A 6,261-nucleotide genomic window follows, 5' to 3' on the forward strand; every position below is an offset into this window, starting at 1 on the left:
GCTGTTAATCATGGCTGCTCCGCTTTCTATTTGCACCAAAGAAGAGTAACGTTTAGTGATCCGTTTTTTGTGATCGAAAGGCGTATCAGGGGCTGAAATTCATCGAAGAAATTTGGTACAGTACGGGAACAGTGTTTTGCCACTACGAAGTGTCTACGAATGGATTGAAAAATTCAAAAATGGTCGCACAAGTGTTAAGCATTTGGCTGTGTCGTTTACGGTTACAAATAAAGAAAACATTGATCGTTCTCGTGAAATAGTGCTCTTAGACAAACGAGTAACTATTGACGAAGTGGCGGCTCTGCCTACGAAATTATCCATAACAGACTTTGGTTGCATAATGTTTGTGCAAAATGAGTCCCAAAACAACTCACATAGTTGCATAAACAAACGCGCTTGGACACCTGTTGAAAACATTTGGATCGCTATGGTAACGAACGGGATAACATCTTAGACAGGATTATTACTGGTGATGAAACACGTATCCATCATTACAAGCCGGAGAATAAACGGCAGATTATGGAATGGAAACATCCAAATTCGTCGTTAAAGAAAAAGCTCAGGACCCAACCGTCAGAAAAACTAATACGGTTTTTTGGGACTCACAAGGTCCAGTACTGGAACATTATGAGGAATGCACAACAATAAACAGTGTACGTTACAAAGAAATACTTACTGCCAAGCTAAAGCCTGCAATTCAAGCAAACGCCAAGGACTGCTGTCAAAAAAGTGTTGTGTTGTTGCAGGACAATTCCCGTCCGCATACTGCTGAAATGCTCCAAAAACTCGATTGTGAAGTACTGGCTCATCCTCCATATAGCCCCGATCTTCCCCCTTCTGGCTATCACTTGTTTGGTCCATTCCAAGAGGCATTAAGGAGCGTCAATTCTCCTCGATCGAAGCAATGAAAGAAGCGATGGATTCCTGGCTCGCAGCTCAACCGAAAACGTTCTTTTATGAGGGTATCATGAAGCTTGTACAACGATGGGAACAGCAAGGGGACTATGTCGAAAAATGATGTACTTCTAAGATTCCTATTTGATTACAATAAAATTTTATTACTAAATAATAACTATGTTGCAGATAATAATTGAGTTGCCCTCGTAGTAATTACATCTAATTGATTAATCACTAATTTTACTTGTGGTCCACAATTACAATTACCCTTTGTGGCAAAATAATTGCAATTATTAATTAGAATCAAATCGAATTGCAAATAAATTTTGTACCATAACAGGTCATAGTATTAATTAGTGTATATCCTAATTTATAATCATTATTCCAAGCTAAATAATATAATATAAATCAATAAATAGACCAAGGATTCATTTTATTTATTCATTTCTTTTGAGAAGAGAAGAATTTGTAAGGTGAGGATATATTATACCAATATTTTAGTGTTTTTATAAATTAATTTTAAAATTTTATTTTATAAAATGTCTCATTGCAATTTGCCGATGTGTTTTAACGATGAACGAGTCTCTGTCTGTTTCCTTTCAATATATACAATACAAATCATACTTTGATAGAATTTTGATGAAAAAAAAAATAATGAATAGTCCTCAACGAATTCATGAGATGGTATTATAGATTTCATTTTCACATAGCTGTCAGAACATACCTTAATTACATCAAAATTTCACTAAAACTTCTACTTTATTCAACATTAATACTTCGAAATTCCAATCACAAACACGGTCATTTTATATTAAATACTTATGAAAAGGGCAACATTAAACGTCCCGACCAACATTTACTAGTTGTACAACTAGTAGTAGAATGAATCCTATGTTTTAATGGTATTATAATTATATTAATAGTTAGAAATAAGGTTATTGATGAACAAGAATAATTGTAACATAAAATAAAACTAATTGAAGTTTTTACAATTCTTATTTCATTTGTAAATACAATATACTTTCAATTAAAGTTTTATAGCTGAAATCATTAATTTTACAAACCATATAGAATACAATTTACTTCCGTAATCACGAATATAATTATGTATGTCTAAATAAATTTAGTTTTAAATTGAGTATAATTTATAATTTTATATAAATTATAATTGAATATAATTAATCCTAATGTACAAATTTGAATAAAAACTATTTGTTGGTTACACAGATAATGTTTTTTAAGACTAAATGTTTTTACGTAATAATAAAAATTGGTATTATTTCATTCATCTATTCCAAAAGATAGTATTGAGGCCTCATTTTAATGATAATTTGTTATTATGAGTATGATGGAGATGAACTAAGCCTTTAACGTAGCGTTGGGTTGTGGAATACTACCTCGGTTACAGAGCAAAGAACCAACAGATTATTGACGTAGCCAAACCTCCCCCCCCTTCTACGCTTCCAAGTTGACACATTCCGCAAAACTAGCATCGCGGTTTCCTATCCTCCTATATAAAATATTAAGTAGTGAAATACCGTTATTAGCCTGAATCCTCATCTTGCTAATACTGTTTTTTGATCTAGAATAGCTTTTTCAAGTGAATGGTCAATCAATATTGAGTGAATATATAAGTGGCCATATCAATATATAAGTGGCCATATCAATATATAAGTGGCCATATCAATATATAAGTGGCCATATCAATATATAAGTGGCCATATCAATATATAAGTGGCCATATCAATATATAAGTGGCCATATCAATATATAAGTGGCCATATCAATATATAAGTGGCCATATCAATATATAAGATTATTATTTGACTGTATGTGATGATTGGAGGAAGATGGTCTGGGTGGCGGTGCACAAAGGCTCTTTGGTTAGCAGTAAGTAGTTTTCTGTATTTCTCGACCGCGTACCCAGACCAGGTTCCTTCAATAAGCGGCCATTTTATTATACTGGGGTATGCCATATTGTTACAATAATGTATAATATAACCAGTAAACCTTTCCGGCTCATATTTGAGTATGTATAAAGGCAGAAAATCTATTGACTGTAATACTGCCTTTGATTGAATATTGAGTTGGGAGACTTTCCTGAAGTCTATGCAGTCTCTATAAATTTAGTAGCTGGGCTTTCATTGAGTTCGGGGATAAACATGGTTGTTGGGAATGGTTGCTGACTAACTGAAAAGATAGGAAATGCTCGTCGATTACGACTAATAAAACCATTACTAGAAAAACGGTTTAAACTACTTCTTAATTATAAAAGGCTGATTATCATTACCATAATAAGGCCTATTTGGACGTACAGAGTTGAACTTTAGGGCTTCACTAAACCATCGAATTCTTCTCGTATCCAATATCCTTTGTGAAATCGTTAACTGAAACTAATTTAGACCTTAATATTCTATATGCAACCGATCTATCCCAAACCAGATATTAAACCTTCCATTCTAAATTTTAGTTTCTAACCTTCTTATCCTTTATTGCCTGATAATCCTTCTAAGCGTCTGAAAAGAAGATGACCTCAAGATCTCCAGCTCTAGACATGTAATTAGAATTTTATCAGTGAGTAGATTCTCCACTGTATCATGCCATTGTATAACTCACATCATGGCTACTTATTGTTTATATTTTTAATACATTTGGAAACATCAATAAATAAATATACATAATTTTTTCTCCTTTGACTCAATACAAAACCAAAGGACAGTGGCCAGTGTTCCAACTGAAACAGCCCTCGAAATTGTTTGACAATAATTTTGGTACAGAAGGTGATAATCATTAGGTATTAGAAATTCACAACTTAAAGCACGTGATTAGATTTATTATTATTAGTTGTTTTTTTTTTACAGAATTAGGGATGTTTAACACTGAAACTTTCTTTGATTGACGCCCATGATGCACTTCCAGTGTTTCCAGTGTTTAGGGGCGATGGCTTGAAAATCCTATAACATCCTTTCTACATGACCAAGCCTTCGGATTCTGGCCATCTTGATGTATAGCACTATATCGGGTTGACCATACAACTTCAACATTCACTCTTATTGGCCTGTATATCAGCTCCAGAAAATGATGAGAGTTTTCTGCCGAACATGACATCTGCATAGACTATATGCTGTGTCACACTATTCATAATTATTCTTCCGAAGTTTGTCCTGATAGATAGTACACCAATTTCCAAGCTACTTATCTCTAATGATTTTTTGGACGCCACCATATTTCCCTGTCATTACCTTCCTAATTATAGCATGTTTCCAGAAAAAAAAACCTATCAAATAAGTTTACTATTTTCATTTTTTTTATCTTCGGCACCAAAAAATCCCTTTCTCCCCTCTACCTACGTCCATGCCTTCAGCTTGTTCTGTATCGCTCCATCTTATCTCCTAAAGCACCACTGCATCGATGCTGTACCGACAGTTTGTCGAGATGGTTGCGTACGATCTGACTCCAATTGATTATGTTATATACTCTTGACCAGAAGGCCTCGACAATGCTTGTTCATTATAGGTAAGGTGGTTGATTAGGAGAGGAATAGATAGGATGAAACTTAGGGGGGGGGGCAGCCGTGGTTTCTATATGGATGGTAACCTCGTCCTACTGGGTACTACTTCTATAAGTGCGAAGGAGTAATGCAAGCTCGGAGGGTAGCCCGCCACTAGTTCATGCAAGAAGGTATCTTCCTTCTACCGGGTACTGCTCTTGTAGATACGAAGAGGTGAGCATGCCTGGAGGGTAGCTAGCCGCTGTGACCTACGAAAGGATAGAAGGAAGAGAAAAGAGGAGACCAGTAGGGACAAAGCGTGAAATAAGACTCTTCATATATATAAAAAAAAAAAGTAAGAAGAACATACTAAATGTCTTACTTGCTGCCCCAAAAAGGTACTGTTTCAGCACCATCCGTGGGGTATTGATTCTACTAACGATACAAAGGCCGGTGAGGGACACTGCCTGTGACTTACTTTTTTATGATTTAGTATATTCTTTTTGGTAAACTTTATTTATTAAATCAACATATTTACATTTATAATACTATTTATCTACATTTTACTGAATAAATGAACAAAGTTTATGACTACAGAAAACATAGGTGGTGCTCCAAAGTGGAACGAACTGAAGCTCTTTGCCTTGGCGCAAAATAAATCCTGACAAATCCCACCAGATCACCTATACTCTCCGTCGTAAACCTCTACCCTTCTGTCCTACAGTATCCTTTCTAAATACTCCACTAATGCCTGTTGAACAGATTCGATATTTAGGAATCCGTCTTGAAAAGAGACTTACTTGGAATCCACATACAAGACTGAAACGACAAGAAACTACCCGTAGATTCTGATTGCTACAACACCTACTTGACAAACGCTCTAAAAGTCCCACTCACTTTTTTTGGACTCAATTTGGACATACGGAATTGAGTTCTGGGGCTCCACTAAACCATCAAATTCCTCCTGCATCCAATCCTTACAATCCAAAATCCTTGATGCTCCTTATTACGTTACAAATAAACTAAACACAAAGACCTTAACATCCCATTCGTTGCAGATTTGACCCAAAACAGATACGCGTCTTTTCATTCCAAAATCCTTACCCATCCTAACCCATTAATCTTTAATCTCTCATCCTTAACAGTCCCTGATAATCCTCTGATGCGTCTGAAAAGAAGATGGCCATGGGACCTTTTTTAATTTAAATCAATGCTTGAAGTACCACCAATGGGTGGTTCCTTCCCAAGATTTTCAAGTGTATATGAAACATACAACATATTTACTTATTGTAGTTATTGTTTGTACAGTTGTAAATCACATTAAATAAATAAATAAAAAAAAAATGTTTCGAAAATATTTACTCTTCAATCAATGATAAACAGAGACAAACATCATATACTTAATGAATGATAAATAAAAATAATAAATAAACTATGTAATATACAAAAAATATAAATCATAAAATTTAACAATATACACTTATATGGAAAAAGAACTAAAGAAAAAACTAATAAGTCATCACTGTCTGTATACTTATTATTGGTATATAAGACGGTTATCATCATGACAAGCTTCCCACGAATAAGTATAACTGTTGGGGCGAGGGGCGTTAAATGAAAAACCTACCTCTTCCCCAGAGAAAACATTGTTCACTGGTTCGGGTGATAAAATAAAAAACGGAGGACCTGAAATCAATCATAAAAACATAAAAATAATAAAGAAAATTAGAGAATAAAAAAAAAACCTCCAACTGATATACTAATTTAATTAAATTAAAATATGTACAAATGAAAATAAAAAAATGAATGTTAATGTTGTTATAAAAAATAAAAGTGTGTGAAGTAAAAAGAAAGACAATATTTTGATATATATA

This window comes from Halyomorpha halys, unplaced genomic scaffold (genome assembly GCF_000696795.3).
Source record: "Halyomorpha halys isolate HHAL.00 unplaced genomic scaffold, Hhal_1.1 Scaffold224.1, whole genome shotgun sequence".
Classification (NCBI taxonomy): Eukaryota; Metazoa; Arthropoda; class Insecta; order Hemiptera; family Pentatomidae; genus Halyomorpha; species Halyomorpha halys.